Source organism: Condylura cristata, unplaced genomic scaffold, assembly GCF_000260355.1.
Source record: "Condylura cristata isolate star-nosed mole 26May11 unplaced genomic scaffold, ConCri1.0 scaffold00022, whole genome shotgun sequence".
Taxonomy (NCBI): Eukaryota; Metazoa; Chordata; class Mammalia; order Eulipotyphla; family Talpidae; genus Condylura; species Condylura cristata.
In genome coordinates, this window is record NW_004567123.1 from 24,210,955 (window position 1) to 24,225,892 (window position 14,938).

The following is a 14,938-nucleotide window of genomic DNA, read 5'->3' on the forward strand; positions in this document are numbered from 1 at the left end:
AGAGACAGAGGGAGCAAAACAGGCAGACCTACTGAAATACACTGCTGAGGAGGGCAGTGGATGCGACAGGAGTTCTTTTTAACTTTAGCTAAGATGTCGCCGGTGTAAACAGCAAGCAGCGTAATAGCAGTAGTATTTATAAGTGCTAAATACTAAGGTAAACCTTGGCACTAGTGCTCAACATGTTTGCCCATTGCACCCATGAAGAGCCTTTCAGTGGTCACCTCACTGCAAAATACGAACTTGAAGTTGTACTTCAAGTCTCCACTCACAGAGGAAGGTGGCGTTTCAGCAAGAGACCACTACTGGGACCTGACTAAACACTAGACGCCAGGCCAGGCATTTTGCAAACATCCTCATTTCATCAAACCACGTCCCCAGGGGCTGAATTATCATCCTCATGTCAGTGTTCCAGAAACCGAAACATCGAGGATCGAGGGGTGGCCTGAGTTCCTGCACTCAGTAAGGAGAAGGCTGGAGGTTGGGGCTGCCTGTGGGAACCCACACCCCTGATTCCCTGTCTCCTGTGTGTGTACCTAGTTCTGTTCGTCTCTCCAGGGAGACGCATGGCGAAGCTGGCTCTGAAGACGAGTCTGAGTGGGCTGGGAGCCCGGGGCCCCTCCGCCGCTCCCGCCGCTCGCAGGCTGAGATCCTTTAGCGTCACGCACCCCCAGGCCTGCGGGGCAGACGGGGCTCCGTGCGGGGTCTGGAGCAGTGCAGGAGCTTCATGGAAGGTGGTTACTGTTATCATTTTATTAATTTTGACAGTGTGGAAGGAGGCTTCCCTGAGTTCAACGCTGGAAGCTGTCAGGCCCACCACCCCTCCACATGTTACACTGCCCGCGTCCTTGAGTTTCCCATTAACTTAATAGGTCTGGACGTAAAGAAGCGCGCTGTTCATGGGATCCCAGAGTCAATCAACAGTCTACCCTTCACTGAGCCCATTCACTGAAATCAATAGGTATTGATTGAGCACTGAGGCAGTGGGGTCCGAGGCTGCCCTTGAGGAGTTTCATCGGTGTGTGTGTGTGGGGGGGGGTGCAGAAGGAGGGCGTGCACGGCTGTTCCCCAAGTGTGGGCCCCACATCAGAACAAGTGAAAAATGCAGATTCTTGGGCTCACACCAAGCCCCACTGCCTCAGAAATTGGGGGGGGGGGAGAGACCAGACATTGGTATTTTAATGAATATTCTAGTTCACTTTAAGGGGTTCGAGAGACCGTTCCCTCAGGCAGCAGAACACAGCTCTCTGTGGGGCACCAGCTGAACTTGTGGGTTCTGGGGGAGGCTGAGTGATACCTGGGGTACTAGAACCCTGGCCCATGAACTCCTGCCCCTCTCAGTCTTGGGGCCAGGGGAGACGTTGTGGCCGCTGGTGCCCGCAGGGCGTTCTGGGCCACTGGGGAGCTGTGGGGATGGAACAGTAAGTGGGGACCAGGGGCAGGCCTCCCTGCCTCTTTCGGCCCCCTTGTGTGGAGGCTCCGGCCACCAGGGTGGGGAGGGGACCTGGGAGGGGAAGGGGCAGGTCAGGCCAGGCCTTTGTGCTCCTGGAGTGCTGGGATGCTGATTCAGGGGGCCAGGGTGAGTCCCCCTGTGAGCATGGACCCTCCAGGCCTCGCCCTCTGTGGCCCTTCCCGGGAAACAGCCTGTGAAGGTCAAAGCTCTTGGGAGGCAGGGCAGTCAGAGCGCAGTTATGAAGACAGCCTGCCAAGGACAGGGGAGACGTCTGTCCTGAGCCGATGCTGGAGGAAATAAAACAAGCGTTTGATAGCCTCTTGACGTGCAGATCCCTCTAGACCATCGTCCTCTTGCCAATGACGAGTCAGCTGGACACTGATGGAAAAATCAAACAAACCACTGAACCTGGGTTGGAGCATGTGCTGGGCCCCAGCCCGGCCTGCTCAGTGCACCGCCAGCCGCCCTCCAGCAGTCCTCTCGCCTCCCTGTCGGGCTCCGGCTGCCTTCAGGATCACCACCTCTAGGAGACTCCCTCCACCCCTGGGGTCCTTCCCTCTCCCTGCTCTCATGCTCCTAAGGGCTGAGGTCTTCTCCCCTCACCTTGGAGGACTTCCAGGCTTTGACCTTGCCCGGCAACTGGAGCACATCTTAAACTGTTCTTGGGGCTTTAATGGGACCTGTCACCTTCCACACCCCTCTCTCGCCTAGAAGGTGACTTCCTGGGGAGATGGGGCTACCCTTCCCTCTGCTCCTCCTCCTAACTGGGAGCTTCTTATAGAAAGACCAAGTCTCTCTCCACCTGTGATGGGTTTCTTCATTCCTGCATCTACGGCTACACCTTTTGGGCAAAGTGGCAGGAAGGAACATTCTGGAAGTCCAGCTCCAGGGCTCCCAGGCCTGCCTCGGCTGTCCCCAGCACCCACACATGCTTCCCCTGCATTACCTCCTGCACCTGTGAGGGGCCTGTTGGGACCGAGTGCCCCCAGCAGATCAAGCCTCCTAGGGACAGGCCAAGGGTAGCCCCTGACTATGTCAAACCCAATGAGCCTCTAATTCAACTCAGTGTCTTCCTTCCCACGCTGACCCTCGCATTTTGCCACATCACTTCTGCTAAAAATAGCTACACCCAAACTTGAAAGTCACTGATGTTTCTTCCTTGCTTCTATCTTCATCTCTTCCAGAAATCTGATTGGCAAACTGCAGGGTCTCCCACCTACCCTTCGGCCTCCCGTCGGCCCATGTGGTGGTCAGACACATACCCACGGAGGTCTCTCTCCTCACAGTAGCTTTCTGTGTTCTCCCCTAGTGCCATTATCTCCCCCTAACAGGGTCATATCACTTGCAGCTTAACCGCATTCTGCTACAAATGCTGACTTCTTCCTGAGCCCCTTTTGGGGAGGTTCCCATGCTGTTAGGTCATCTACTGTGGCCAGTCGGAGGTGGGTGAGATTCACACCTTTCCGTTAAGTGAGCACCGAGGAACGTGAAAGGCTCTTAGCAAACATGACCTCCCTGATTCAGCCAAGTAATTTTGTTTTTTGCTTTTATTGCTATTTCAACTTTTTCCTCTCCATATTTTTTATAATATAATATTTTATTTTTACATCATTTTGTACATTTTTTTTTCATCTCAATTGTAATCCCCGTGGGTTTCCCAATCACCAAGTCACCCATGTGCCATTACCAGAGTCCAGGGAACTTCTCTACCCCCCACCCCCCCGTTTTTGATCAGCAGCCAAGTAATTTTACTGCTACTTTTCATCATTTCCAGAGTGTCCCATCAAGATTGCTCTTTGGAGCAAATCTAGTTCTTTTGGCACACATCTATCTTTTAAAGTTTTTTCTTAAGTCCATTTGGAGATTTCATTTCATTTATTCCTTTTGTCAGTTGCACTTTAAAAAATTAATTTATTTACTTGTTCTCTTACATCATGGTAGTTCCAGGGCAGTATTTGAGGTCTCACCCTTAGGTGTAATCTCCAGAGTTCTCCCACCAGCTCTCACCCTGAAACATCACCACAGTCCCTTGCGCTCTTCCCTATCCCCACCCTTTGCTTAATGCCTCAGCTCTATGATCAGCTTGCAAGTTTTATCTTTTTCCTGATCCTTTGTTTGGTCAATTTGGACATTTTAAAATGTAATAAAATTAGAACATACACTAACACTATCTGTTTAAGAGACTGTCTTTCCCTGCTGTGAAGTCTTGGCATCCTGTTTGAAGGTCAGTTGGCCACGCACACCTGGGTTTATTTCTGAGCTTTCTAGTCGGCTTTTCTGTTTTATCTGTCTGCTTTTATGCCGGTATCATGCTATTTTTTAAAAAGATTTATTTATATATGCCTACAGAACTGGGGTGGGCAAGACAGAAGAGGTCTGCAGGACCAAGTGGTCACCTCCATGGTTGGGGTTGAATTCCTGCTGAAGCGGCTGCAGCTAGCTTCTGCAGTGCTGCGCTTTAACCCTCTGTGCCACCAGGGAGGGCCCAACCATGCTGTTTTAAATAAGAGGAGATATTTTCAAACAACCTATCTCCTCAGGCATTTTTACCTAAAACATACAAGGAACTCCTGCAACTCCAGAGCCAAAACCCCGATCAACCTGATTTAACAATGGACATAAGCTTTGAATGGACATTTCTCCAAAGAAGACATGCCGATGTCCTACAGGTAATAAGAAAGATGCTCAGAGGCACTAATGATGAGGGAAATGCAAATTCAAACCCTGGTCTGCTACCTTCTCTTGCCTGCTAGTATATTTATTATTAACAACATCAACAACAGACAAACAAGAAAACCAAACAGGAAGGGCTAGGGAGGAGGAGGGTTGGGGAATGGGAGTCCTGGCCCATGGGGTGGAATTGCACTGGTCCAGGCAGTGCAGAAGGCAGTGTATGGAATTGCCCTATGGTTCAGCAACCCCACTTCTGAGCGTTTATCTACAAAACAGAACTGGAGATCAGCATCTCAGAGAGATATCTGCGCACCAGGTTTACTGCAGGATTATTCACAATAGTGAAGATGGGATACCACCTGGATGCCCGACAGACGGAAGGATAAAGAAAGCGCAGGGCATAGATCCAATGGAATTTTATTTCATTTAAAAAAAAGGAAAGAAATCCCCCATCGAGACAGCATGGATGAACCTTGAGGACATATAAGGAATGGAAGGACATCAAATGTAAGTTATGGAAGGACAAGTTCTATCGGACTCCATCTTTATACAGAGGTATCAAAAACAGTCCACCTGCGGAAATGCTGCGTAGAATGGTGGTGGCCAGTGGCTTGGGGGCTGGGGGGATGGCATGTGCTGTTTGAAGGGCATCACATTTCAATTACAGGGAGTCTGAGCGCCTGCCACACGGAGCCTGCAGTTAATGCTGCTGATTGTACACTTACAACTTTATGCATAGAGACCCACTATGAACACGGAAAGTGTTCTAGTCACAGGGGGAAAGGAAAAGAACAGGAAAAGTGAAGAAACAAACACTACTAGGCCAGGCTTGTGAGCACTGACTTAGCTCACGGGAACTGCTTAGTTTCTAGGGAGAAAGTCTCTCCTTTCTCCAGCTTTAGAAGACTCTTCTCTGAACACAGCCTCAGCTGCTTTGCCCCTCTCAATGAGCCGCCCTCGAGCCTGGGAGCAGGACCCTATGCCAGCTGCCAGGGCAGGGGTGGGAGGTGGGAGGCTGAGCAGCCTGGGCCTGATCCGCCCGCCCCCGAGGCCTAGCGCTTCCCAGCCAGGCCCTGGCAGAGCAGGCCTATCGCTTATGGGCCTGCCCGCCCATCCTTCATGAATTTTTATTAAACAAAACTGTAAGCAGATTGATTTTGTCCTCTTTTATTGCATTTTTATTTAATTCCCTTCCATGGTAGAGGCTCCATCATGTTACCGTAGAGTAAATCACTCCGGGGCATCAGGCCAGCGCCGTGGAGGAGGGCCGGGTCTGGCTTCCCAAGAGCACATTTACCGCATAAGAACCTTTATTAGCGGAGAGTCATTGATTTTTTTTTTTCAGGTCATAGCCCCTTCACCATCCTTTAAATAAGGGAATAGCACAAAGTTATAGTGGAAGACAGACTCTGTGATGCTGGGGTCATGAGGTGCCGGCTGGTCTTCAGGCCTGACCACACCTGTACCATCCACAAGCCTCGGCTGCAAATGGCGGGGTCCCGTGAAAGGCACAGAGATGGGGCCTGTTGGGGGATTATTGGCTGGGAGATAGAGAAAGGTAGAGGGCACATTAGGTGCAGGAATGAAGTGATTTAATAGCGTTTTACAAGTTAGGGTGGTTCTGAGGTGGCCACAGACCTTTGTGTACAAAGTCAAGAGCAGGAGATTGATAGATCAGATCTGCTCCTGTGGTAGCTCCTGTTTTTACCCTCCAAAGAAAAGACTCTGGGATTTTATTCTCAGGAACTGGAATCACTGAAGGTTTTGGAGCAAGAAGCAATGGGATATTATCTCTGCCACAGGCGTATTCATCTGGCAGTGATTAGAGATGGGTTTGGAAGCTGGAAACCCGGGCTTTAGCTGAGAGTTGGTGCTACTCTCTGTTCACAGGCAACATGAACCTGAAGTAAAATGGCAGGTAAAATGGCGTGAAGAACAGGTGAGGTTGGCTTTGACAAGGAGGGAGCCGTTGAGATGACTCAGTTCTTTTTGTGAACCGCAGAAGGAAGTGAAAAGAGAAAAGCAGGTGTGAACAAAGAAGATGGAGAGCTGAATTTTGAGTATGCTTATTTAAGAAATAAAAGAAATACAGGGCTTCCGTGGTGGCCCAGGGGTCAAGTCTCAGTGTTTCATGCTAGCTGTGGCCTGAGTTCCTCCCCGGCCTCTAAGGTGACCCATGTGGCACAGCAGACCTCTCCTGTCTTGCCCGCTGCTCCCCTCAGCAGTGTACTTCGTCCATCTGCCTGTTCTGCTCCCCACTCTGTCTCTGGTGAATCCTCTCACCACCCCCCCACCTCTGGCTGACACCCCAGTTCTATGAATAAATAAATTGACAAATCTTAAAAGAGAATTAAACTAGTGTTGATGAGCGCTCTGTTGAATGAACATGTGCATATATTTTGTTGCACAAGTAATGAAGGTAAACTGCAGAAAAATTTAGACGGCCAGAACAAGAACCATCTTCCCCAGACTCTGTCTTTGTCATAGTTAATACACGTTGATACATTTCCTTCCAGAGAGAGAAGTAAATAAATGAATCGTGCTTAATGGCTGCACATTACCTTATCATGTGGGTATTCCTAAATTGATTTCACTATCCACCTATTATTGGGCTTAATTTGATTTGCAGTGTCTCTGTACTATAAATAATGCTGTGGTGAACATCTTGGCGTGAACCTCTTTGTGTGTGGCTCTGATAGACTTCTAAAGTAAAATGATGGCATTAAAGGTTATAATCTTTTAAAGGCTCTTAATTCACACTGTCAGATGCTCACTAGACACAGACAGAGCCGACGCCCGTGTTCATTCCGCAGAGTGCTTATCAACACGAGTTTGCTTTTGCTCTTTTTCTTCTTCTTTTTAAGATTTTATTTACTTTTGTGTAGGAGAACTGGGGGGAAGGCCAGAGGTGCAGGGAGTAAGAAGATTCACTGGAGACAGAGTGGGGAGTAGAACAGCTGGGTCCACTGAAAAATACAGCTGAGGGGAGCAGTGGGTGAGACAGGAGAGGTCTGTCAGGCCATGGGGGTCACCTCCGGTTAGGGAACGGAACTCAGGCCATTGTGGTGGAAGTGCTGAGGCTTAACCCTAGGCCACCAAGGAGGCCTCTAATTTTGCTCTTTTTCATCTTTGTCAATTTCAGGGTAAGAAAAGCAGGATAGACCATTGTTTCTCTAATTACTCATTTTTCTATTATTAGTGGTAATAATTAAAAAATAATTTTAATAATTTTGAGTGCGCCTTTTGGTCATTTTTTTTTATTTCTTCCCTTTTGAAAATTGTATCTCTTATCCATGTTTCTTTTAAAAAATTCATCTTTTTCACTTAATCAATTTGCAACAGTTTAGTAGGCAAGGATATTAATGTTTGTCTATCTTGTGTGATATTCTTCTTTCATTTATTTCCTTAGTCGAAATATCAGACTATAGTGATCCTGAATGCAGGCTCTGGGGTCAGACAGACTTGAATTTGGATCTAGGGTACCCTCCTCCCACCCCCCTCAACTATTGGTGTGATCTTGGGCAAGCTATTTAACTTTTCTGAAACTCCTTTCACAAATCTAAAGCAGGAGGTACTTACCACTTTCATTCGCTGTTACAGAGCTGAGCGAGCAGGGCCGAGTACCACGCCTGGCTCGCAGCAGGTACTCCAGATCGTGTTAGAGTCTTGCCACATACGCACAGTATTAATCTCTATAAAGTCAGGCACTTTGTCCTGTTTATCTCCAGATTGTGTGGCTTACCAAGGACATGTCTTAAAATGTATTCTCAGGGCATAATCTGATGAATAAATGTATAAAATGAGATTAACGGTTTCCATTTTGTATGTTAGTAAAGGCGACTAGGTGCCTGTTTCTGAGGATCCAATTTGCGATGCTGGACTCATTTCGCAGGGAATTGTTTGTCTAGAATGTGGAGGAACATGCCCCCCAAAGTAGTGAAATTGTTTTGTCATTAGCCGCAGCTTACCACTCAGGGCTGTGGGTCTGTTCCGTCACCTCTGACCCCTGACTTCTGGCCCTGACCCACCCTTATAGGACTTTGCCCCTCCCTGGAGTCTGGATGTAGAGAGATTTCAAGAGCTGGTAGGGCCTCTGGAGGTCATTTGGTTGTCTAGACTTCCAGCATTTGTGTGTTAACTGCCAGACACTTTTTTTCCCCCTGAAGAAATGTTATCTTGGAGCCCAATTGTGTAAATCAAACCAGTGCAGAGTCTATGACTGAAAGACAGGGCCAGGGGCCATACTTCCTCCGTGGGGGGCTTTGCACAAGCTGGTCCTTCTGACTGGGACGAGAATCCATTCTCCCCTCCCTAATTACCTAGTTACATGTTTCTTTTCCTTTGAGCTCCAACTTAAATAATACCTCCTCCAGGAAGTCTTCCCTGAATTTCCTCTGACTTAAGTGTGTTTTCCCTGCTCTATATCAGGGAAAATATCAGCCTGATGTATTTCTGTTTGCCATTTCATACCTCAGTTGTAAATTTACACCTTTTATTGTTCATTTCTTCCTACTAGACTATGAACAGAATAGAGGCAAGATTCTGAGGGCTTTTCATCATTATGTTCTGCGTTGCAATGCCTGGCACACAACAGGTGTTCACTTTACATTTGATGACTTCATGGAAATGTTCTGGTTCAATCTTTTCCATTTACAGATGGAACCAATATTTAAATGCTTAATATGTGCTAGATATTCTTCTTGGTAGGGGTAACCCAGCTATGCAGGAGACAGACAAGTCCTGCACTCAAGGAATGCACATCCGGTCAGAGTCACTCATTTAGAAGGTGATAAATGCATTGGACGTCTATGTAAGATTTCACCAGAAGGTGTCCTTCCCTTCCTGAAAAGTAATTGGTGACTTTCTAGGCCAGCACATTTTAATGGTGATGAAGTCAGCAGCTGAGATTGGTGCCTGAATTCTTTGGTTTTTCATTCAGGGCTGGAGAGCGATCACCGAGGTCCGCCATCTGCTCCAGACGGGAGTTTAGTTACCTGCCGATGAATGCTGGGTGGTAAGTATGTTCCTTCTAAGGTTGCCAACGTGGGCACCTACCTATGTTTTAACACAGATCGGAACTTGGGGTTCTGTGATTTCATGAGGACTAGGTTCTCATAATCAGATGCCACATGCCTCTTCCACCTTTTCCTGTGTGGAGACCCAAGCTCCTCCCCATGACCTGTGCTGTTCCCTCCCATCTTCATTTGCTCCAGGCTCTCTTCTGTTGCAGTTGTCAATCTCAGGGCCTACTTGAATGATTCCCAGTTGCCAATCAGGGAGGCATTAATCTATGCATGGTTCAAAAGTGCTCTTAGGGCCCTTGACCAAGGCTGAGAAGCAATGCCCTCCCCATTTCAGCCTGCCTCCATCCCTTCTGGGAATTGCTGGGCTGATGTTTCTCCCTTGGTGGAGTCTGATGCCAGTTTGGGGAGACCACCATGGAGCACTTGCCCAAGGGAGAGCAGCTCAGGGTACCAGAGCCCCTAGAAAGTTCCCAGTCCTGTTTCCTGTGTGAGCAGGCTGCCAGTGCCAATGGAGGCCCCTCCTGCCTCTGCTTGTTTGCCTTGATTGTTATGTAATGTTCGGCAGCGGGAGGTAAATTCCTCTCCAATTTCCAGGCCCGTTACAGCGCATGAACCCCACCATGGGGAGCCACAGTGATTGAGCTCAGCAGCCAGGTCCCATGCTGAGTGTCATAAATCAGGCCTATTACCCGCTCCTCTTGGCAGATGCCACAGCCAAGAACCTGCCCACTCTGTTCTGGAGACCCAGCCACCTCGACACACAGTAAACGGGGCTGGCGTATCCCCTGGGAATAGAGGGGCTCTACCTGACACTCAGCCTGGTGATGGCCTGGACGCCTCTGATGCTGTATCTTGTCCTGAGGTTCTGCAGCCCGTGGCCCCATGGGAGCAAGACCAGGGCACACTCAGTTCTAGCTGGATTTCCTGGCGTGGCGGCCAGCCTGCTGCACGGACATAAGGCTCTTCCGGGCACCTGTTAAAAGCACAGGTTCCCAGCCCATCCCCAGAGAGCCTGAGCCTTGTTCTTCCTCGGGACACATGGCTCAGCGTGCTTACCGCTGTTGCAGGTGTCTCCTGGCCATCCTCAGAGAAGTGCTGCTTCAAGACCCACTGTATCCCCAGAGCAATGCCTGTAAAATGAATGCCTATAAATCCAATCTTTCTTTTCCATTTCCTTCTATCATTTCGCTGAAGATGTGTTTCCCTGGGGAAGAAGATGTGGGCTTCAAAAATCAATGGCAATCACATTGAAGAATGAAGCAAATCTTTGACTATGACATATTTAATGGGCAATAATAATGCTAATAGTTGGGGGGAAGTCCCCCAGTAGGGTGTTCTGCTGATACATAAAATGCTGCAGGGGATGGCCAGGCTTGTTCCTCGCTGGCTTCTGTCTGCTCTGGTTAGCTTGGGTCAGCCTGGGTTGAAGCAAGTTGTCTCAGTGCACTCTTTAATAATCCCACTTTTACTCAGAAGTCCCAGGTAGATGAAAAATTACTCTACTCAGTTACCCGTGGGTGTGCTCCCTCTTTGAAAGCTCCAGTTTTCCACCAGAGGGGTATCTCTGAAGGGTTTTGCCAAATCCAGGCTAATTCTAGTTCACCTTGACTCTGGGCTGGGATGAACAGCAGAAGGACCCTCTGCACCAGTCCCTTCTCCCCCTTTCCAGGCTTAGGTGTGGGGAGCAGGGACTTCTCATCTGGTGCTCAGGATAGCAGCGTTGGAGAGTTCAGGAGCCAGGGTCATCTCTCTGGGGGTCCAGTCCCTGCTTTGGGTGTTGGAGATAAGGGTATGTTCCTATCAAGCATTAAAGCGCCCAGTAATAAAAACCCTGGACATCCCCTAAAGCTTGGAGATATAGGGGCTGGGAGTTTGTGAGTCAGGGCAAGGTTGGACACCTGCATAGCTTGCTAAAGGATGTCATAGCTTTGATGGAGGAAAGAATGCAGGAGAGGCATCACAAGACTGAGTCACACAAAGGGATGGGAAAAGGGGCACATGCAGGAGTTGGCACAGCCATAACATCAGGGCACCAAAGCCAGGATGCCTGGCCCAGGTAAAGACAAGGACATGGAGATGGAGATGAAGCTCACTCGGGAATCTCCTCTCATTCTATTCAAAGTCAACAAACCTAGGCTCACAAGGAGTGAGCCCCTCCCAGGGAGAGGCTGTCTATATCTGGACAGTCTCGTGACCAGCACGGGGCAGTTCCACTGTCCACCTGTGTCTACGCAGGTGCTTCTTCCCACCCGCTCTCCCTCTGCAAGGCAGCAGCCACCTGCCTGCCTGAACCATGCAGATCTCTATCCCTGCAAGCCTGTCTCTTTCGGGGCAGCTCTTCCTGCCCACTTGCACCATCCAAGTGTTTTCCCCTCTCCCGTCTCTTTCTAATAAACTTCCTCTTTAAAAATAACTGAGTCGGGCCCTCCCTGGTGGCACAGCGGGTTAAAGCACAGCACTGAGAAGCTAAAGCCACTTCCGCATGAGTTCGATTCCCGCCTGCCCCGGAGGTGACCATATGGAGCGGCAGACATCTTCTGACCCGCCCGCTCCTCCCCTCAGCAATGTACTTCGTAGATCTGCCTGTTCTGTACCCCACTCTGTCTCTGGTGAATCCTCTCACCCTCCGCATCACTGGCCTGTACCCCAGTTCTGTACGAATAAATAAATAAATCTTTTAAAAAAAAACAAACTGAATCTCTGTCTCTTGAAGAATCTCGCTGTGTACTGCTGAAAGGGGAGCTCTGGTGAAACCTTTTCCAGAGTGAACCCAAGAACCCCAAAATCAAAAGACGACATCAGCTTGAAGCAGGCTATTTGGAGCCCCATTTTCCTTAATTGTGAAAAGGAGAAAATAATCGTCAACTTGACAGAGGACTGAAAACAATGCCTGTCAAGTGTGAATACTTCGTAAGTGACCAATAACTATAACAGTATAATCATAACGACGATGTTGATATTACATAGTGAAGGTTCATATTCTAAAAATGTTTTCCAATGTCCTTTTTTATATTTATTTTATATTTATATTTATTTTATAAATATATATTTATTTATCCATTTATTTATATTTATTTATCCATTTCTTCCCTAGGAAATTCTGCCACAATAGCAAAGCTTAGAGGTTTCCCAGGAAAACAAAGTCAGGATTTCACTAAGAATAAAGAAGGCTAAAGAGTGATTTTGGAAAATCCAATGTGTGCTAGAAACCACCTGAGATTTCTAGGGGAACTCCAGGAGCAGAGAGATTCATTCCCAGTGGATAGCAGTGTGCTGTGGGAACTTTCTAGGGCCCTTGGAGAAGTGTCCAGTTCAGTAAGCTGTCAGAGTCTGCCGCACCAAGAAGTGGTGGGTAGGATGTGGGAGAGGGAGAAATTGGGGGGTGCCCAAGAGAGCCAGCTCCTCCCTGTGACTTCTACTCAATCCTAGATGACGCTCCTGTGGGGAGCACATTTGGACCGGAGGCTGTGGCTGCCATCAGCAGGCCATTCCAATGGGAAGTGCCCAGAGAACCAGGTCCAGTAGGCACAGATAAGTGGATGCCAGCCAGCACGGCCCAGGAGACAGGGGGCTGGGCCCTTCCTGGGAAGTCAGTAACTATCTTGTCCCTTAGGAAGGAGCAGGGAGCTGCGAGGTGAACTACCCTGTTTTTAGCTGTGGTAGAGATGACGCTTTCCCACTTGCCTGCATGCTCATGTTCTGCGAGACCTAGCGGTAGGCCAGAGCTCCCTCACCTTGTCATCTCCCCACGCCCCAGAGGAGTCCACTTCTCAGGGACTCATTTTCAAATACAACACAATCCGGAGCCCACACCTTCTTCTTTATTGGCTCCTCCCACACTCCATGTCACCAGCTGCCTGCCCGCGTGTCCCCAGGCCAAGTTCTAGACAAGAGGACCTGGCTCCCCAGAGCCCACCAAAATGACTCAAAGGAGGCAGTCCAAACTGTAACCCCTGCAGAAGCCACATACAGGCCCCCGCTCTGGCTCCTCCTTTCCTGACTGGCCTTGGTGCTTCATGGGGTGACCTGCCCCCCCCCCCCCCCCGTGAAGCTGCTGTGCCTCCCCCTCTTGGCAGGAGTGTGCTAGAAACTATCCCAGTCAATTCATTCTGCAAGGGCAGTAGCCTCCTGATTGGCCTTACTTGCTGCAGATTTTCTAATATGCTGTTCTTTAAAATGGGGGGGATATAGGAGCTCAACCCTTCGAAAGAGCAAAAACTACCCCAACAGAGGACTTGAATTTTGGCTTGACCAATATGTTAAATGAAATAGACTTTATTGCCACGTCTATTTTATTTTTTTCAACTTTGAAAAATTTATGATAGTATCAGATAGAACAGGAAATAGCAACTTACTCATGAAGACTTTGATGCTCTGCACAGGTGAATAAGTGTTGGTGCAGCTATATAATAACTACAGGAGATGTCCTCAATTCATGGCTTGGGAAGAAAGATTATTCATTGTTAACCAATTAAAGAAGTACCCAGTGCTCAGAATTTCAGGGGCTAGAAGTCTGTTCAGACCAGCTGAACTGAGAACAGAAGCTCTCAGGTGTCTTTGTGAAGGCTCCCTAGGGGCAGCACCTGAGGCAGGGAAATTGAATAGAGGGTGAACTTTCAGGAGAGATGCCACAACGCCTGAAGACTAGGTGGAGACTGCTTCAGTCTGTTCCCCTAGGGGAGTTCTTGTATGCAAATGATGCATAGAGTTGATACCACCAGAGGCAAGTCAGCTGGATTTATGCAGAGTAGCAGGAAGATGGGGCCCCAGCCTGGTCAGGGGGTTAGCGCAATACTAACATACCATCTGCAAAGGGCAGAGAGAGCGTGCAGAAAACAGAAAAGGACCAAAGTGCATCCAGACTATTATGAACAGGAATGCAACCTAGGAAGCCACTAGTGTGAGAGTACCCCTTCACTCGACTTCTCCTCTTCACATTTGCTCCAGTATTCTCTCAGAGACAGCGAGGATTCAGCTGGATCCAGACTAGATTCATGAACTCGAAGAAATCCACATGCAACTTGGTTTGTCCAGTCAAACAGAAATGGATGAGTTAGCCCATTCAAGTTCCTCTCCTAACAATTAAGACTTGAAGCAGTTGGCTTTGGGAGATGAGCTACAGGATCAAGAAGCAATGGGACTGGGGGTGGGGAAGGCTACCCTGATTAATCTACTTTGTGAAGTGAGAAGTGCAGAGACCATTTTCCAGGGTTTGCTGTGCCCGGGATTTCTTACACTTAAATTAGATTGTGGGGTACCCCAAAGACTGTCTCCACCCACTGATTGATAGGTACTGAATGACTCCCAGAATTATCTGGACCTTTACAGTGGAGCGATAACAAAGACCCTGAGGAGGATGGTGGTCATAATGCGGTAAGTGTTGTTATTACCTTCATGCTACAGTTGAAGATTATGAGAGCCAGAGAAATAAACAGATTCTTCCAAGTCCCTTTGGCTAATAAGTATTGAAGTCAGAATTCAAGTTTTTCCAGTCAGACGCAGGTACGCTTTACTATCCTAGGTACGCTATTCACACACATGAGTACAGAAAGATCTTGGATTGCACAACCCCTGAGTCAAGGTCCCTTTTTTCTCATTAGACTTGGGCAAATGTCTCAACCTGTCATTGACTCTCAACTGTCTTATCTGAAAGGGGACTTGATATTCCTAACACACCTGGTTGATGGGAGGATGGAACAAGACAGCATGTAGTAGTTGCTCAATAAACATGTTCTCCTTCCTCTATTCCTTTTTTCATGATTGATGTGCCCACACCTATATTTTTTTT